The sequence below is a fragment of the Callithrix jacchus genome, chromosome 16 (assembly GCF_049354715.1).
Source record: "Callithrix jacchus isolate 240 chromosome 16, calJac240_pri, whole genome shotgun sequence".
Classification (NCBI taxonomy): domain Eukaryota; kingdom Metazoa; phylum Chordata; class Mammalia; order Primates; family Cebidae; genus Callithrix; species Callithrix jacchus.
The window spans coordinates 25,296,373-25,317,547 of NC_133517.1; the positions used below are offsets into that span (position 1 = coordinate 25,296,373).

General features: G+C 41.0%; 1 protein-coding gene across 19 annotated transcripts in view; it reads left to right on the top strand.

Moving 5' to 3' along the window:
- SULF1 (sulfatase 1) overlaps window positions 1-21,175 on the top strand; it is a 195,575-nt gene that overhangs the window by 19,009 nt on the left and 155,391 nt on the right. For 12 of the 19 annotated variants that reach the window (XM_078352598.1, XM_078352603.1, XM_035277506.3 and 9 more), the window contains exons 1-2: window positions 7,687-7,965; window positions 17,095-17,189. The gene's annotated coding sequence lies outside the window, so the exon portion shown is untranslated. Of the gene's footprint in view, window positions 1-7,686; window positions 7,966-17,094; window positions 17,190-21,175 lie in introns of those variants that run through there. The other 7 variants (XM_078352605.1, XM_078352607.1, XM_054246670.2 and 4 more) reach the window with 1 other exon arrangement.

Consider the following 21,175-nt stretch of genomic DNA (forward strand, 5'->3'; position numbering starts at 1 on the left):
TCTTTCTCCGTCTTCCTCCTCTTCCTCCTCCTCCTTCTCCTCCTCTTCCTTCTTTTTCTTCTTCTTCGAGACAGGAGTCTCACTATGTTTCTCACTCTGATCTGGAACTCCTGAGCTCAAGCACTTGTTCTGTCTCAGCCTCCTGAGTATCTGGGACTACAGGTGCATGTCGCAGCACCCAACTTTAGCCAGCTTTCCAAGGTGCCCCTCACAGCTGCCAACTGAGCAATGACTCAGGAAGGGACCAGTTGGAGGGAAGATGGGAGCTCAAGAAAAGTGTCAGGATATATCTTGCAACTTCCTTCTTCCAACCCTTGCTTCTAGCCCTTCCTTTCATAGTTTCTTCCCACTCTAAAATTTTCCATAATATTTATTTGCATACATTTTCCCCCAAATAAGAATGACTAGGCATCCTGAGAGGATCACATTCACCTACCTCCCTTCCCTCTTTAGTAATAACATCTTTGTTCTCTCCTGGGCATTTCAGTACAGCACACAGACATCTTAAGTGCAGAGCTTAACTTTATTGCAACATAAAGGAATTTCGGAGTAAAAACTGCATTCTCAAAGTCAATCACACATGGGGCTCAGGTTACACAGCCTGGCATGGCTCAAAGCCTTATAGCAATTCCTTGTAGGCGCTGCCTGTTATCACTCCCTTGGCTGTCTGTCACCCTTGCCTCAGGCTCCAGCCTTAGCCTCAGCTTCTTCTTCCTAATGCACCTGCCAGCCCCAGACATGGGGCTTTGCATATTCTGCAGAATGAGGATTCTTCCTAAGTCTCAGTACATCCTTATCAGCATCTCTCACAGACTGCAACCTCTGCAGTCGGCTTGTGTCCAGGGTCTTAGTCTCCACCACTGCTTCCTCTTCATCCTCTCCTCCCAATGCCTGCTCCTGGGCATTCCTACACTCCTGCCCTCTGGCATGTACAGTTTTGAATTTGTAATTTATGCCTCTACCTACTTACATGAAATGGAGGTGACAAACTGGATTTGGCACATACTCAATTTCTTGGATGGGGTTCATTTTTTTTTTTTCTGTTTCTGGAATCCACTGTTTTCTAGCAAAAACTTTCTTAATATTTCAAACACCAACCCCAACACTCTGAGTTTACCTGCTTAAATGACTCCCTGTCCCTGGGGCTGAAGTCACAATATTCAGGTTGTTATTTGTGATTATCAATCACCATCTTTTGGGGTCCCTGTTGTTTTGCCTTCATATCATTTAATATTTATATTTAAACATAGAAACGTAGGCAACTGTCAGAGTCACCCCTCCACCAATGCTCCCTGGAAAGGGTATATGCTTTTTGCTCACTCAGGGCAGTTAATATGGAACAAGTGCTTAAGAACGTTCATGGCAAAAAAGACTCTCAGAAAAGGAAGAATAAAGTGAATGACAGCAAGTCCTTACACATGCAGGGCACGGATATTACTTTTCAGATTTTGTAATTCCTATACTGGTCATTCTAGCTCTAAGTAAAGAAACCAGGCTTAAAAAAAAAATCACACACCTGTACAGTTAGGATTTGGACCCGTCAGTTTGTCTCCAAAAATTAATGCGTTCTCTCAAAAGAAAGTTCTATATAAATGCTAAACAGTAAAACCCAGTCATTAATTACATGGAAGCAGTTTACATTTTCCTGCAATTTACACCTTTTTTTTTTCCAGACTAATTAAATTTCCTACACTGGTAAAGTGCTTCTTCCCACAATTTACTAGAGTTTTTGGTAAAGAGCTAAAAGAAGGTTTGCTGTGAAGCTGGCGAGGAAGAGAAGACGGAGATTCCGATAAAAACTTGTTAACTGGCGTGCAACACCGTGCCTATTATGAGTAGAACAACTCTCCTACAGAATACGCAGCCGAGTCTATACACTGCTTGTTAGGTACTGGCCCAAGTGCTCATGTCTCAGACTTGTCCCTTGGACCCATGCCCAAGTCAGCCCTGAGAGGGCTGAACAACCCCTCCCCCGCCCCCTCTCCCCTGCAGAAAACACTGCTGGTTATTTAGAATCTAGGGCATCACAATGAACATGCCTCAGTATTTTCATAAGGTGTTACCACTGCCGTTGTTCTGAAAAAGCAAGGCATGCGCGCACTTACTTCACGTGTTCTTTCTTGATTTACGCGTCCTTGATTTTTAAATCACTTCCAGAAATTCTTAGTCAATGGGAAAAGAATTTCTCAAATAAATATGTTATCTTTTCCTCCAACAGCATGCCAGATCACTTCTTGAAAGATCGTTTCCAGATTCTTGTTCAGTTCAAACTGATTTTCACAAACTCGAATCTGCACGCCATAATTAGGAAGCTACTGTAGGCCAATTTATTCGGTTAATTTGCATCAGTCTAAATAATTTTTCTTGACAGATTACTTCCGTTCTAAGTACCAAGTACTTTTTAATCCTAGTCAAGTTATTGCTAAGGATAAATTATTTCATATTTCTCATCAAGATGCCTGTCATTAAGAATATTAACACAAATTCCTTCCCCTTGAATAGAAATGAGCTGTCATTTTAGCAATGTTGCTGCGTCAGCCTTTCTATTGTCAAACACAACAAATGATGGGAAAATCAATTTACTCTTTAGAATTAGTCAAGGGAGGAATCCTTTGAAGTGGGGGTGCAGGGTTTCGCCTGGATTCTATAATCACGTAACAGCAAGTACTGTATGTATGTTGGTAAAATGTTGTGAAATTTAATGAGGACTATTTGTTGCCATAAGACCTTCCAGACAGAATCTATCTCTGAAAAAGAATTCCTCACTCTTAAAATAGAGGTCTGATGAGCAACAGATGTGATTTAAATGAACCCTTGTTCAATTTAACCAAGAATATACTGTTGTCTGGATGAGGCACAATTCAGAAGAGCGGGGAGGTGGCTACAGCACAGCCTCAGTGTTGACTTTGGTTGTAGGGTTTGAACATATATTTATTTCATAAAGTTTCTCTCATAAGGCACAATGCAAATGAGCTTTTAATTAATACGAGCTAATGGCCGAAGGACGGTCTACGTGCTGTTTATAAAACAATTTACATTTTTATTTCATAGTCTAAGAACGTGTGTCAAAAGTATTTCAATGAGTAGCCATAACCTTCAGAGTGATCTATGTCGTGGCAATGATTTGTGAGTTCCACAACTCAGTTTCTCCACCCATAAAGAGAAGATTAGCTCATTGTTCAAGAATGACAACTATTTAATATTTGGAAATGACTAAATAATGAAAGGCCTGGATTCTATAGAAATGAGGAGAAAAGAAGATTAATTTCAAACCAAAGTCTAGCACAAACACGACCTTCCTATTGTAAATCTCATGAATAGAAAAAGAAATTACATCTAAAGCTTTGTTTCTAGGGCTGAAACTCTGGAAATATATTAATTTTAGGTTGTTTCTGATGGGAAAAAAATCTGTTTACTATAATCTTTTGCCTGTGGAAATGAGAAAAATTCTTCCTGCTACATTTTACTGAAATAATGCAGTTAGCAAAGATTGAAATGACAGGAAGAGAAGGGTCATCTTTTTGTTCCTTTGCCTCTGGGCAGGACTATAGTTAAGCCATCTCAGGAAAGAGAACAGTGCTATTGCTCCCAAAAATCTCCAGGTGAGAATGGTAAAAATTAAAAAGAGCAAGTGAGAAAGCTCTGGGGCCCTGAAATTAATAAAGGTCAGTTCCAGCTCACATCATTTCAGTTAAAATTTATTTCCATTTGGAAATAGCCTGACAGCCAAACTCCAGCGGATGGGCTGTTTGGCACTAGTTCTTGGTGAAAATTCCATTTACTATTACTACTAACGTCTGGTCATTGTTTATTCGCCTCCTCTTCACCCTGTTGGTGAGGGAGGGATGGCCAAACACAGGGCACCCAACAGTGGAAAGACGAGATCCACAGCAGCTGATGAGTCACATCAACTCACAGCCCAGGGAAGGGGGATAACAGATGCCATGCAGGGCACCCAGGGTCTGCACCAGGAACAGAGTGGACAAGCAGAGGCTGCGGGAGGAAGCAGTAACAGGAGGATGCTGTGTGCTCAGGCCCCCAAGGAAGATGTGATTGTCTTGTTTGAATAATTGTGTGGGCTGGTGAGGAAGGAAAATCCATTAGGTTGAAGACCTGTTGGAGTGAGGCTGGCCCACCTGACAGAGGAATCAGCGGAGGGCGGGGGAGCCTTTCCCGCTGGAGGGGACATACCCGGTGAAAGCAGGGGACCTCACACTTAGGTCCTGGTGGGGTCCTGGTGAAGCTCGAAGATAATAAATACCAAGGCAACACAAGGCAATCCATACAAACTATGCCGACTTATATGAGACCCATGTTTCCTGGACCACACCTGATCTCTCTAAGTTCTTTCCTACACCTATTTTGTCTCATAGGGAAAGAGCCACGTTTGACTAGATTGATAAAATGGGTGTTTAAGCAGTTTTTCTAGCAGGAGTATTCTCAGGCGAAGACCATATAATTAGCTAAATGACTCAAGCAGACGTATCCTTCACTCCTTGCTTTGGTTTGAATGAAAAGAATAGGAGAGCCCTAAATCATCCAGACAAATTACAACTTTAACTCTTTACTTAATTTTAATTTGTCACAAGGTAAATCTTGACAAACTTTAGACTTACAGCCAAAGGGCTAAAAAAAAATAAGTCTAGCTTGCCAGAATACTGTCGGGACACACAATCAGGTCAGGGAGCTCAGCCTTACCGGAGAGTCTCTCATTTCCCCTGGGATTTAACAAATGTCCTTTATCTAAAACTTGAGCTGTCCGGGCTCTGCCTGAAACTACTGGCCTCTTGTGTTCTTTAGATAAGCGACATTTGAAGTTAATGCTGGGTCTATCACCCTTAGTTATAGCATGTTGGACAAAGCATTTTATCTTCAGGACCCCGAGTTCCATACTTTCCTTTTTTTTTTTTTTTGAGACAGGGTTTCACTGCGTTGCCTAGGCTGGAGTGCAGTGGCACAATCTGAGCTCACTGCAACCTCTGCCTCCGAGGCTCAAGTGATCCTCCCACCTCAGCCTCCCAAGTAGCTGAGACTACGGGTATACACCACCACACCTGGTTAATTTTTGTATTTTTTTGTAGAGATGGGGTTTCTTCATGTTGCCCAGGCTAGTCTCAACCTTCTGGGCTCAAGCAATCCACCTGCCTTGGCTTCCAAAGCGCTGGATTACAGGCTTGAGCCATCACGCGAGGCTATACTCTTTAATGAGGAAGTTAAACAAGAGTTTAAAAAAAAATTTTTTTAATAGCAAATCCATTGTCTTAAACAAAGTCCAAAGTCACTCTGTAAAACAGATGGAAATAATGTTTCTTCGTTTTAATCCAGTGAGTGAAGCCCAAGCCAGAATGTCTGGCCTCCCTCACATTCGCCCCCTTCCCACACACTGCCAAGGTTCCTGAAGTACCCCTTGAAAGCCTAAAGCTTCTTGGAACCCAGTTTGAAAACCACCAGCTGAGGTACTATCTCAAGTTTCTTCCAACTTTCAGTAGAATAGAAAAAATCATAGACTACAGAGTCAGACCTAGATTCAAATCCTAGGTCAGTCACTTTCTAAGCTTTATGGCCAGACTCAATTTACCCATCTGTAAAATGAGAGTAAAAATAGTTCTGCTAGGTTAAGAAGACAAGTAAAGCAACTAGCCCAGTGCCTGAAACCCAGGAGGGATTTGTAAATAGTAGCTATAATAAAGGCTATGGCCCTCACCTGAGCATAACAAAATGAGAGACACTTTCTCTGTTGAATGTTGGCATCTGTTGATCCTTTGCTACTGCACTTGAACTACAAATTTGCAGTAAGATCTCTGTCCTTCCTGGAACCAGATCCTCAGGAACTTGAGGCCAAACTTCTTTAAAACCTGAATTGATTTTGATTGTTCCAAATTAGTGGAGGCAGGAAAATTCTTCTAATTCACTGAACAATCTGTATGCTTGGAGAGCATGTACTGGGTAGACACACCCAAGTCTCTTAAATGACACCAGAGTCAATCCAACTAACACAGATGGAATTTGAAGCACATTGCTTTTACAAAAAAAAAAAAAAAAAAAAAAAACCCGGGAAAATGTCATTAAGGACACTTTAATACAAAGCCACAAGAAATTCAGTACCTGATAGCTTGTATTCTATATTTCACCCAGTATCATAAAACAATTCACGGGAGAGCACTTGTTCATTTGCTGAGCTGCTGTTGTGATAGCAGGCATTCTTTCAACAGCGGAGGGGTTCCTCCATAAAATCAGTCCCTGAAGCCCGTGAGGTCTGAAAAATCTCACCTTTGGGGAATTTTCCTGGCATTCTGTAAGGGAAGTTCCACTTTATAGGTCCTCTGATGTGCAGTAGCAAAGCATCAACAGATGCTAACATTCCCGTTTCCCTCACGAACTTACGTGCTAAAGCAGGTTGACCTGAATGAAGTATAGAGGCTCCTCTCCAAGGTTTATAAAAGCTTCCTTTTTAGCTTATGCAAGTTTTCAAACCCTCACCAACAACTGCATATCTCCAACAACAATTCATATGTTAGAACCGTGTGGTAGCTCTCACTATGCCCACATAGGTGACAACAGTGCAGGTAAGATTGGGTCAGCTGTCAGTTTCATTCAATGAATACTCACTAAGCACCTGCTTTATGCAGGACCCTGTCCTGGGCCACCAGAGAGAACAACGCAGGGTTCCAAACCTATGGAGACAACGCGTGTGGAATGACAACAGAGAAACAGAGTCCCAGGGAGAAAAGAGGAGAAATCAGGGAAGACTTTTGTGGAGGAGAAGAGATTTGAACCGAGCCTTGAAGGAAATGGGCGTGAGGAGTGGGGTATGAGTAAAGACGGGAAATGGAGAATTGAAAGGCCATCTTTGGCGAATGATTCATATTCTAATGTACTGGGGAATAGGTGAGGCAATAGGGCGGAATAGGAAGTGGGAAATTGGTGTGGAGACAGAAATTGTGGGTTTTGAATGCCAGGATGAAGAATTTCTTTGCGTGCTCGGAAGCTGTAGCAGCGGCAGGGAGGGATAATAATAATTTAAAGAAAATATGAGCAGCAAGTTGGGGGAGAGGGAGGGAAGCTTGGTGCTCAGAATAAATCAGAACTTTCTCAGAGGACCCAGGCTCGTTGGAAAGAGCGCTCTGGTTCGTTTTTTGCTCCCACAGAGAAGAGAGTTGAGACCCACAGAGTTTTAAAATTAGATGGGTTGACAGGGCACAGGGAACTCCTGGCCAACCATCCTTAGGAAAACAAGAGACCAGGAATAAAGAGAAGCAGCAGAAACACCTGGTCTGAGTCTAAGAAACATCAGTGTTTACTAAGCACTTGGTCTCTGGAACGCCTGGCTTTCCAAATACCACATCTTCCCATCCACTCCATCCTGCCACAGGCAGCTACTGTGCCTGGTGCTCGGGGAGCGGGCACCGCCTGCCTGGAAACCCGGAGTCCCTGCCCGCCGCCCTCCAAGCCGGCCGGCTGCAGAGCAGTTTGTTTGCCGAGGTTTGCATGCACAGATTGAGTTGCCTTTTTTTTCCCCCAGTCCTTTCAGCAGTGTCCCGAAATTCACCCCTAGTGTAACTTCTGCCTCTGCTCCTCCTCTTCTTGGAACTGCCTTTTGTTTGTCTGGCAGCGTTGGCTCTATGGGGGTGTGTGATGATAATAATACGCGGGCTTATATAACCGTCTTCATCTTGCGAGCACTTCGCAGACCGCCCCTAATGACTCTTGGGGCGGGTGTCCGGCCCGGGCGGCTTGATCGGCACCTAGGAAACCCCAGGCGCAGAGGCCAGGAGCGAGGGCAGCGAGGACCAGAGGCCAGGCCTTCGTGGCTGCCAGCGCTCCTCGGAGGTCAGGACAGTTAAGGAACATGACTCTCCCCCTCCGGAGGAGGAAGGAAGTCCCGCTTCCACCTTATCTCTGCTCCTCTGCCTCCTCCCTGTTCCCAGAGCTTTTTCTCTAGAGAAGATTTTGAAGGCGGCTTTTGTAAGTATCGGGCTCTGCTTTTATTTTAAAAAGAAAGAAGACAAACTTTCCTTCCTGTCCTTATCCATTTCGTGTTATTTATTCATTATTCATCATATTATTATTCATTAGATTCTCAAACGGTGGAAAGTATGTTTCTGGCCAAAGTCTTCCACCCAAATGTGGTCCCTTGGAGGAGGAGAAAGAGGTTTCTGTTGATAATTAATTCACTTAACAGAACAGCACCCAGGAGAGGTGCCGAAACTGGCCACTTTCACAGAATTCTGGTGACGTCTGGCTGTTGATACACACTACACACACACACACACACACACACCCCTCTTTGCCTTAAAGAGGAGCCCCTAGTCACCTGGCTTGCTAGACAAGAAAAAGGATGCCACTGAGGTCTTCAGTTTCTCTGCCCTGGGTAGACACAATTTCAGTCAGATGTAATTGCTGAAAGTTTCTTTTCACACTATGAAATAAATCCCATCTTTCAGTGCAGGCTTGAAACTTGCATTGGCTTGGGTAAACTGTACAGAACACTGTAACTATAGTGACATGTCAATTTTTATTAAATTTTTCACTGCATAACTGAAGGATCTAATACTAATGAAACGTGGACACTAACTTTTTAAGTACAGGCAAAATCCAAAGTCCTAATTTATTAAACTATGTTTCTGTAAAGAGTGCTGAATTAATAGAGTACTCTTCTCAGAGATGATGCTCACTGCTTTGAGAAATTGCTTTCCACCAAGACGTGAATTTAAAACTCTAGAATAACATGAAGAAAGATACAACTTCGGAATATGTAACAACTATGACTTGCTATTTGAGCAAACCCAAAAAAAGAAAGGGTCTAATCTGGGCAGTTGTACAATTTGCATTTATAAAACCATGATTATAATTTGGTATGGGATACAGAGATTTCTTGTGTTAATAAGACTTCAAGTAAGAAAACTAAGAACTGTAAATTGGCAATAATGTAGAAAAGCAAGGTTTCTCACTTTTAATGCCGTAAGTGCTGTGATTAATTCATAAGCCTTTATCATCTATACCTTTAGATGAATGGATGTGAAAACCATGCATAATATGTATGTATATGTTAGTGTGTATATGTGTATTTAGTTACCTTAAATTCTTACGTTTGTTGTATTTATCTAGTGCTCAGTATTTTATATGATAGTGTAACAACCAAAATGGATCAAGTGAGGAAATTTGTTTCACGTTAACTCAGATTGCAGTATTTATTCATTATTTACTAACACACATGGGAATATTATAGAATTGTGTCTTGTTTTAGATTCTCTTTCAATGATATTTCCCCTTACTCTCTATGGCTCCCATGAAATTCTGAGGTATAATTAAAGTAAAATGTAATCCATGAGACTGGATTCCAGTTGCTTTTACCCCTACATTTAAAAGTGATATTTCAACACTGAATTCTATACTCCACCTAATTTGATTACAAAGATGAACCACATAATTTCAGCATTAGCCTCAAAGGCATACTCAGTCATAATAGAAAGAAGACAAACTTTGATGAGATCTGGATTTGAGGCTTAGTTTGGTCATTACCTGGTTATATGACCAGCAGCAAGATCTTTAAGATTTTCAGCCTCAGGTTACACATCTATAAAATAAGATCAATATTATTTCCCCCAAGGAAAGGATTTATTGAAAGTCCTAGAAGGAAATAATATATGTAAAATATTTAGCACACAGTCTGAAAGTAGTGGTATTTCAGTCCATTTTAGAGCTTTTCCATTTACTCTGTTTTTTCAACTGTCATTCACTTCATTTATTGAGCATCTGCTATGTACTTACGGTGCTGTGCAAAGCACCAGTGGCACAAAGGTGAATAAGGTTCATATCCTACCTTGAAAGAGTTTGTAGTTTGAGGGGACAGACTAAAACAACAGATGGTTTTCAAAACAATATAATAGCAAAAATAGAAATGTGTTCAAGATTAAGAGTCAGCACTGAAGCCAGAATTGTTCCCTCTGCCTAGTGAGAGTCAAAGGAACTTTTCACAGAGGTTTAAAATGATAATCAGGAGATGTGGAAGGACATTCTAGAAGAGCAGAGCCCTGGAGAACAGGAGGTATGAGAAAGCTAGGGAACAGGAACTGGGTCAGATGGTGCTGGAGTGTTTAATTTGGGAGGCGGGAGGTCCAGTAGGGGCCCAACCATCAGCATTTGCTGCTTCATGCTGAGGTGTTTGGACCTATTAATTTTAGTGGGAAAAAAATCATCCACGGACCAGCCTCTGATCTGCACACAGTTTATTTTCCTAGGTCACATTGAGATAAGAACCTTATCTGTCCCCAAATGTAAATATACTGCATCACTAAACCATGGTTGGTTCAATGGACTATTTTGGTTATTTGTTTGTTGGTAGCAAACCCATCTCAATGATGGAAGCATTGTAGCGTGAGCTCTTAACTCACCCAGCCTCAGCACTTTCAGGATTACTTTTTAATTAATGGGGAGACATCAGAGGACTTTGTGTGAGGCTGAGAAGGCCAGGAGCAAACAGGCCTTGTGATTTAAGCTTTGGAAAGATTTGATATGGATCCTCTAGTATCCCATATGAGTGAGTGCCAGGCAAAGGCCTGGAGCTAGCCATACTCTAGGAGGCCAATTAAGAGACTATTGCAGATCAGGAGCAGTGACTCAGACCTGTATTACCAGCACTTTGAGAGACTGAGGTAGGCAGAGCACTTGAGCTAAGAGTATGAGACCAGCCTGGCCAACATAGAAAAACAGAAAACATACAAAAATTAACTGAGCATGGTGACACAGGCCTGTAGTCCTAGCTACTTCAAGGACTGAGGCAAGAGGATCGCCTGAGCTTGGGAGGTGGGGGCTACAGTGAGCTGTGCTTGTGCCACTGTGCTCCAGCCTGGGTGACAAAGTGAGATCTTGTCTCAAAGAGAAAAAGAGAGAGACTATTGTAGCGTTCCAGTGAGAACTGCTGGGCACTGAGCAGTGTAGGAGGACAATAGGGCCAGATTCCAGAGATATTTAGAAGGTACAACATTCTTGATTCAGAACTGGATGAAAGGAATGGAGGAGGAAACTTATAATATTAGTTTTGGGCTTGGGCAACTAGGTAGTTGTAATAGAATACCATAAAACAAGAGGAGGTACTGGCTTATAGAAGAAAATTGAGTTAGTTGGAGTAATATCAGGTTGAGACATCACTAAGAGGTTAGACTGCAACACTGAGTAAAAATAAAAAGCAATTCTTTAAGTATAAAATTATCATCTGGATGTGGCAGCATGTGCCTGTAGTCCTGGCTACTTGGGAGGCTGAAGCAGGAGGATCTCATGAACCCAGACGTTCCAGGCTATGGTGCACTATGATAAGTCTATAAATAGCTACTGCACTCCAGCCTGAGCAACATAGTGAGACCCTGGCTCTAGATGCCCATCAATGATAGATTAGATAAAGAAAATGTGGCACATATACACCATGGAATACTATGCAGCCATAAAAAAGGATGAGTTCATGTCCTTTGCAGGGACATGGATGAAGCTGGAAACCGTCATTCTCAGCAAACTGACAGAAGAACAGAAAACTAGACACTGCATGTTCTCACTCATAAGTGGGTGTTGAACAATGAAAACACATGGACACAGGGAGGGGAACATCACATACTAGGGACTTTTGGAGTGGGGGGCTAGGAGAGAAATAGTAGGGGGTGGGGGGATTGGGGTGAGCTAACACTAGGAGAAATACCTAGTATGGGTGACGGAGGGATGGAGGCAGCAAACAACCATGGCATGTGTATAACTATGTAACAATCCTGCACGTTCTGCTCATGCACTCCAGAACTTAGAGTATGATAAAAAAATAATAATCTTTCAAAACTAAAAAAAAAAGCTAGAGTTTTGTTCTGGAAATTTTAAGGAGATACATAAAGACTGAGTTCTCCCTATTATGTTCTAATGCCCCCTGCCACCAAGAAATGGTCACTTCTAGACTCATCGAAATCAGAGCTTTAATAGTGTGTCCCTGCTGCCAAATTGATTTTTTTCTCAGTAACTTTTCAATAGGAAACTTGTCTAGGACAGTCTTGCCAATAGGTATGTGCGCCCTCAAAGAAAGAATTTTTACTTCTTCAGAAACTTCAGAAATGAGCAGAGACTAAAGATCTATGAGCTAGTAGAATACTTATTCATAAAAAGCACATGTGCATAAAGAAGTAATGCTCACCAAAAATAAGCCCTTTCCTTAAAATGGATTTTTCACTTCTCTTGAACAAGGAACTCACTCAGAGACTAACGCAAAGGAGGTAATTTCTTACCTGGTCATTATTTAGTTTACAATAATTTCATCCTTCTTCAGCATGACCAGTAAGTTCTTCCTATCCTCTTGAACAGAGCATAATTGGAATGGAGAGGTGGGTAACATTTGCAAATTTTTTAAAGATGACAACTGGAAGAATTTAACATTTTGAATGAATAGAAATCAATCTGATTAGAAGGCAGGAAGCTGTGACTTTTTAAATCTTGAGGTCTGATTACTTGATAACCCTGGTTTTCTTATACCCTTTCACCCTTTCTATGCTCAGCACTTAATCTTCTAGGCAAAGCCTCTATCGGATTTCCTGGATTTCAGAGCTCTTACCCTGCCTGAGCACTTCAGAGAGAATGCCATTTATTATAAAAGGGGCTTAGCCCCAGACTTTATGGCTAGTCTTGCAAAGTGGTATAATATTTCTTTCTGGTAGGTGAACTGTATCAACACATTTAAAAACAGATTTAAGAAGCCACTTCCACCTCTAAATATAAAGAGCCTTACTACTTATTAGAAAGATAGCATTTGATAACAATCTAAATTCCTTACTGCTTCTGATGGCTCACTTCAAAATTCACCCAACTTTGGAAATCATCTTTGACTTCTGAAATGATGAAAAACATTTCTATTTTTGCTAAAATGCTATTGCCATAAAAAAAGAAGCTTCCCAAAAAGGAAGTACTAATATCTCAGCTATGCAAAATAATCACCAAATATATGCTTTTGAATAAGATGAGTTTGCACCATGGGAAAGTCTGTTATTTAAGGAAGGAGCAAGATATATATTTGGGGAAATTCCCATTAGCACGACTGATAAAGACTATACTGAGCTTCCATATTTGGTGCTGGTCATTCCACATTTAGGTTACTCAAGCCTTCTGAACTTGGATTCATAAGCAAGTGACACACCCTCACAGTCTTTTTAGGTTTGCTGATATAATGATTTACTCCCAGCTGGGTGCTGCCTGAGCCACTGTGCTCGCCTCTGCAGCGTTTGAAGAGTGGATAGGTCACAGCTGTGCAGTTCCCCAGACACCTGAGTCCAAAGTGTTCCTGGATTTTGCTTCTTTCTGTGCTGCATGGAAAGCTGGAAGCTCCCCAACTTTCTCTTGGGTTTGGCTCCCTGTTCACATGTTTTCTGGCCCCATGTCATTGTGTATGAAGTAATGGTCCCACATGCGTGCACCATCCACGATGGCAAGATTTGTGTGGTTCAGCACAAGTTGTCTAATGAGCACCCTTTGGACCTTATAACGGCCCTTTAGGAAAAGCAATTTGGAACCAGTTATTACTTTCCATGGTGATGGGAGCAAGGAGAGAATGCTCTTACGCAACAAGACTAAAGCCACTTTTAGGAGACAATTAAAGGACAACTACATAGGAAAAATGAACGTTCACTTTACACATCTGTCTAAATGTGTGTATGTGTAAAGTATATAAAAATGCCTCCAATTCACAGTTTAAAAATATCAGTTACTGTTTCAGCATTTTGCTAGTGATGAATGGTGCTAGTGTTTTCCACTAAGGACTGTTATTTTAATGACATTTCTCTGCAGCAAAATTTGATGAGTTTACAAGGTTTCGGAGCCAGGAAATGCAGCTCCATTTCTGAACAACTGAGGCAACCAAGAGAGTTAAGTTCAATCATCTAGTTGCTTTATAGCATGGATTCCTAAGTGCTAACTGCAATAACACACTGGCACAGAGAGCGAAGCCAAACCAAACTCTTAAAGTACAGCTGTTAAAGGAGCAAGCTCAACTTCCCAACATGTTCTCAACAGGTGAAATTCTCGCATACACCCACGCTTATTTGTAGATGGTAATGTCAAATTAATGGCCATATGTGCCAACACTTTATAGAATTTTAGAGCAAGAAGGGATATTGGAGGTCTTCCACTTTTACCTTAACCTTTTATTTTAGAAACAGAAAAACTGAGACTTATGTTCTCTCTCTCTTTATTTCCCCCCTACACACACACACACACACACACACACACACACACACACACATATCTGAGTTGTGCTGAGTCATTACTTACAGAAAACATCCTAAGTCTGACTTAAGCAAAAGCAAGGGACTAAATGACCCCCAGCTAGGCCACTGGTTTCCTGGTCCTTTCAAGTTTGTGTGGCCCAGCTTCAGCACAGTGGGCTGACAATTTGTTATTGCTTGAAAACATTCAGAGTCGTGGAGTCTCTATTTTTAACCAAAACTTGAATAAACTCTAAAACAAACCAAAGCTCCATCAGTGAGTCAGATCCTGACTGTCCTTTACAGTGAGGCTCAGTCATCTTCCGATAGTTACTGGGGCTGCACTGAGCTTCGGTAAGATGGAGACAAAGCCCAAGACACAACCCTCACTCTGAGGGATCCTGAAACCCGACTGGACAGATGAGACCATCATGCATGTGGGTCACAGAGACAGTAGTCGAGACTGTGTAACTAAGTGCCACATTATGTGGCCCAGGTTTTAAGTGTTATGAGTTCTAGTGACCCCTAGGGACTCATGAAAATCGAGGTTGTCAGAAAATGAGATTTTAGCCGATCCCAGAGCGGAACGTAGAATTTTAATATGTGGAGGAGAGAAAAGTGGACTTTTACAGATAAAGAACAGAGAAATGAAAGCAGGGAGAGGGCAGATTATGAGTGGGACCTCGAAGAAGCTGGGGTCAGGAAGCATTTCTCAACCTGCACGATGGACCATGAAGCTGCAGTACAGGCTTACTTGATTTATTTGTTTGTTTATTCATTCATTCATTCATTGAGACAGGATCTCACTTTGTCACCCAGGCTGGAGTGCAGGCGTACAATCTTGGCTCACTGCAGCCTCGACTTCCTGGGCTCAAGTCATACTCCCACCTCAGCCTCCCTAGTAGCTGGGATCACAGCCATGTGCAACCATGCCCGGCTAATTTTTGTATTTTTAGTAGAGACGGGGTTTTACCATGTTGCCCAGGATGATCTCAAACTACTGACCTTAAGCAATCTGCCCACCTCAGCCTCCAAAGTGCTGGGATTACAGGCATGATACACCACACCTGGCCTACACATTATCATTTTAATGATGAGAAATCAAAGTCTACATTTATAAAATTTAAGGAAACTCCGGTGTCATTCCATGAAAATGTCTTTTGATTGCAAATATGCAAGGAAAGTTGTATCTTTATTACTGGTTTTAAAAAAAATCAATCCAAGTAATAATGACTGCCATTGTTTATCAAACCTTTATTTTGTGCTAAACAGTCTTCTAAGTGTTTTACCTGGATGTTTTCATGTAATCCTCACATCAACCCTATGGGGTAGATAACATTTTTAATTCCCATTAGAGAATACTGAGGCATAGGGAAATTAAGAAATGTGTTCAGGGCCACATAGCCAGTGGATGCCATAGCCTGGTATTCAGGCATCTCATTCCAGATGCAGCTACCTGGTAGCATATTCAGAACAGTCTCAGAAAAGGTGTTCTTTTGACATCAGACTGCACCAGCCAAACCACAGCCAGATACTTTTGACATCACAGATGTAAACTGCCACTGTAGGAGGTCATGAGGTGCACATACAATTATAAGCATAAACATGTATGTGTCCTCTCAGAACATATTTTACAAGTGGGCATCTGCATGATGCTTACCATAATTTGTGATATCAGCGCCATGGAGACAGGATGGAAAAGTTCTCCTAGATCTCCTCAACTCCCGGGAGGGGAAGCACAGTGAAGGGAGTGATGTAGAGGCCTAATAGGTGTGTGGGCCACCTTACAGAGGGTGGCATAAAACTAGTGCAGGTGAAGTTTCGTGGCTGTTTGGAGTGGAAAGAGAGGTGATGAGAGTGGTGTGGGAGGAAAGTGAATACTGCAGCCCCAGACCAGCTCCAAGGAGGCACTGCTGCTGCAATCTTGTGATGGGAATGGTGCATCCAGAGCAAAGCAAGGACCTGAGGCTCAACCTGACTTGCCAATGCCAGCTCAGAATAAAAAGAGGTTCCAGGCCTATCGAGTGAAAAACTCTGCCCGCATTAGCTCTGAGATCTCCCAATATGTATACCAAGGTACAACTGTATTCCCCAGTGGAAAAGTATGAAGACTCTAAATGAAATGCTTCATTAAACATTATTAGTTACATGGGCATGAGAAATATTTTTTAAATGTAAAGGAAATTTTGAGTTGTTAAATAAGATGTCTCATTTCCCTATTCTATCTTATGTTCTCTTTTATATCCTATACACATTTACATACAATGTGTATATGTTAGAATGTTCATGGCAGCAAGAGTGGTTCTCCAATACTTAAAATATTAAAATGGGTGTTTACTTTTGTTCAAAGTGTCCAAATTTATTTTAATCACTTACATTTTTCAGCTGTCAAAAATGTAGAATACAAATTTAACCCCTTGTAAATGCTTGCTTTTCTACTCATCAAATAATAGCTTGCAGCAACTTTAAAAAATTCTATGATTCAGTGTGTTTTCCTTTAAAATAGGTCTCCCAACCTGAAATTAGACAGCACTCAACCTTTAAACCTGGAACACTTTGTAAACTTTTAAAAAGAAACTCTTCTTTAATGGTTCTGTGAAATCCAGTCAAAGAATGATGTGAAATGAATCTAATGGAAAGTTTTCCCTTGTTGGAGAAGGGGTCAAAATAGAAACTTCTACAAAAGGACAGAATAGCCCACAGTGCTTCAAAGACTCGCCAGTGATTGTAAGAAAATCGGTCTGGATGAAATTTAGAGAATATTATTCCTAATGATCACCCTCTTTGAGGCCATGAAACGGCAACATCTGAAAGATGAGAGGAATTGCTGATAAAACATAACCGATGGCACTTTTGCTCTTCTCCATCGTAGGTGCTGACGGCCACCCACCATCACCTAAAGAAGGTAAACTTGGCAAATGATATGCAGGTTCTTCAAGGCAGAATAACTGCAGAAAATCTTCAAAGGTACTCATCAAATTTTTATCTCTAGATTAAACCAAGGGCCACCTGGGCACTCTATGTCATTTGAAGAGGGGAACATTTCGCGGATGGGAAATTATTAAGAACTAGCAGAAACTGAAAACTCAATGGTCCTCCACCTTCTCATCACATTCTCATTTTTATTGGCTGAGAGCTAAAAGGGGCTTTCCATGTGTCCGATCCATGTCATGAAATCAGTCCTAAGAAATGGCAGAAGAACCATCTGAAAATGAGAATCTAAAGAATCGTATGACTACTGACATATGATGAGCTGCTCAGGAAGGAAGCTCAGGGGAATTAGGGTGCAGTGTGGCAGGCCCACCATGCATAGTTATCCACAATGTCTTCCACAGTGCCAGGAGGGTAAGCTGTGCAGATACCTGATTTATTCACAGCTCTTCTTCAGTTTCTTTCGTTGGCCAGATAAACATCAGTGCCAAGAGCTTTCATGGAGCCAGGGAGAGTTGTGGCAACACATCTCAGCAATTCGATCTTGGTTGTAAAAACATTTCTAGGGGCTGGGTTCATATGAGGGTACAACCCCATGAGGCTTTTTCAGATGCCAACTTTGAGAGTTGCTCCCCTTCACCCCTAACCATACTAATGGAAAACTGTTCGGTTCCTCTTGATTTCATTTGTCACTCTTCAGAAACATTGCTATGTGCTTGATGATGATGATGATGATGATGATTAGAGGTAGTCTCACTCTGTCACCCAAGCTGCAGTGCAGTGGCATGATTTCGTCTCACTTCAACCTTCATCTCACTGCAACCTTCACCTCCTGGGTTCAAGCAATTCTCCTGCCTCAGCCTCCAAGTAGTTGGGATTACAGGGGCCTGCACCACTATGCCTGGCTAATTTTTGTATTTTAGTAGAGATGGGGTTTCACCATGTTGTCCAGTCTGGTCTTGGACTCTTGACTTCAAGTGATTCACCCACCTCTGCCTCCCAGAGTGCTGGGATTACAGGTGTGAGCCACCGCACCCAGCATGCTTGATTTTTAGTCTAAGCTTTCTGTTTGCCCAAGTCGGCTTGGAATAAGTCCTGTAATCACCAAAATGTTCACGAATCTCACCCACAAAACAAAGTCTTCAAGTCTGGCCTGAATTTCAGGTTTGCCTTTTGAGAGTTGTTTTATCCAGCTTCTCTTTCTAATACTTATGGAATTAAACATTTTTGTCTTCATTCTACAAATTATATGTGAAGAAAGGGAATGGTTCAAAGTGTATGGGAGACAGGTTAGTTCTTTGACATAAAGTTAGAAGCATCAGCAGTTTTTCTAGCATCTTAGACCGTTGTCTGAAGATGGTGTGGGGTATTAGCCCCAATGGCTGATTACAACACTGTATCAGATGCTTGTCATAAATGAGCCAAATCCACAGTAATAGAGGTAAGTTGAAAGTTAGGTCTCCTTACTTCAGAGCTCTAATATGTGAGGGAAATATTCTAAAACAAACTTCAAAAGATATTTTTAGTAGTAAGTTCAATAAACAGAACTAGAATTTCTTAAGAGTTCTTTATTTTTTTATAAAGAAGTTTATCAAGAAGATAAAGTTTGTGAATATTTTCTTTGTGAAACTCTAGCCCGATGCATCAATATTTATGTAGGGGAAAACAAGGTTGGCCTTTAGTACCATACCATTCAAAATTAACCATAGAAGAGACTGGAAAACCCCTGATACTACAAGGGCCTTCATCTTCCCAAGAGGTCACTGAGAACCTGATTTCTCAAAGTATCTTTCTTAGTTTCTCTTGTGCCATGAAGAGGCCACTTTTCTACAATGCCGTGTTGTTTATTATCCAGCTGGTAATCTTTCATGTTGCACTTTTCTCCCCCTAATGTGTGATTTCACCACTGTCATATTATGTCCTTTTCACTTCTCAGCACATCTTTATTATAAGAAAATAGAAATAAGTGTCTAGGCTCGACGCAGTGGCTCACGCCTGTAATCCCAGCACTTTGAGAGGCCGATACAGGTGGACCACCTGAGGTCCGGAGTTCGAGACCAGCCTGGCCAACATGGTGAAACCCCATCTCTACTAAAAATATGAAAAATTAACCGGACATGGTGGTGGGTGCCTGTAATCTCAGTTTCTCAAGAGGCTGAGGTAGGAGAATCCCTTGAATCTGGGAGGCAGAGATTGCAGTGAGCTGATGTGCCATTGCAGTCCAGCCTGGGCAACAGAGAGAGACTCTGTCTCAAAAATAAATAAATAAAAAAAATAAGTGTCTAATATTGGGTCAATTAGATTCACTTGCTCAAACTTAACATATAGAAACTTTTCTTGAAAATCTGTGGACGCTATATGAGACCTAGCTTCATTCTACTTTTTTCACATTTGGGCTGGAAAATTCAAATTTAATGTTTGACTTCAGAGATCTCTGCCCCTTCTCATCCAATTCCACCGTTTAAGCTGGATTAGATAAGCAGCTGATTCACTTCCCACCACTACCTCTGTATTCATATATCCACAATCCTCCTTCTAGTCAATTTTATGGAAAGAAATGGATCTTTTCATGTATGCACTGGGACAGTCACGTTTATAAAATAAGGACCACTTTATTGGACCTTAGAGTTTCAAATGCTGCCCTGTGCATTTATGATTGCCTCTCTGCTCACATCATTTGGGTATAAAGTTCTTTTAATATGCAGAACTGCTTATCTGTAGCTCATCAAACTTGGCATCACCTCTAAAATACGTAACCCAAGAGAAAGTACAAGGAGATATTATAAGCAAGTGTTAGAAGCTGCCCAAGCATTTCCTATCTTTCAGATTGCCAGATTGTCTCTAGTTCCGAGGAAAGATAAGTTGTATTCACATATGAGAAGACACCAAAAGGACAATTAAATTTCACAGCTTGGGGGAGATTTTGAGTGTTCTCATCAAAAATGTTCACACCTGGGGAACAGATTGCTTTTGTGTATGTGTGTGAAGCCTGGTTTTCAGCTTAAAATACATCTGCTAAAATATGAATGGCCATTATTGTACCTTCTGGACTCTAGTATTGCACTGTTGGACAAGGTTTGGTGCACATAGATGGGATAACTTAGAACAGCAACAATATTGTTTGTAAGAAAATGAAGACTTTTCATAGCCTTATTAATGCCTATTTTAAATGGAAAATTTTATAATAAGGATGCTTTAGCTGTGCCTAGCACTTAATTTTTTTATTTTGTTCCTTTTTTTTCTTTTTCTTTTACATGAATAATGAAAGCACTATGGTTTGTAGTACTTTATTTTTTATATTATTTTAATCATTAAGCTAAATTTAGTATATTAATCTAAATTGAGGTGGTTTTTAAAATTGCCCATAGACCATAACAGTAAAGTACGTGTTTTCAAAAGGTCGATATTAGATGTGGACCCTAAAAATTATCCCTGTCTTGCTTTAAGTGCATATTGTATACCAAGGCAAGGATAATTTGTCTTGCTGCAGAATATAGAGACCTAAATTTTGGGGTGCTATAAAGCAGACTCTTTTCCTTTGTGATCACCCTTACATATTTTGAAACATTTCACATTGAAGAGGATAATTTATTGCAGAGAATATCAACTCATTTAAAATTAAATATTTTTGTAAAAACCATGTAACAGTTGCTTAAGAGTTTTTTTTTTTAATCACAAACTTAACCCAAACCAATTGGTCTTTTCTGTATAAATATATACTAAGTGGAATCATAGAAATTTGCTTTTATTGAACTATTGTTGACCTACAAAAGCAGTGATTTCACAAGGTACTATCTAAGATTTTACAGAATTGGAAGCATGGAGAATGTAAAATTTTTACTGTTTTTATTTTTACCTACCTTTGTATCAAAACAGTTCATACAGTTTCTGCATTGTCTTTGTAGTTCTTTTAAATTTGGGCATCGTGCTTCATTACATGGATGTGGACATAGAAGTTGCTCATGCTTTTTCCCTATAAGAGAGAGAACACAAACACACACACACACACACACACACACACA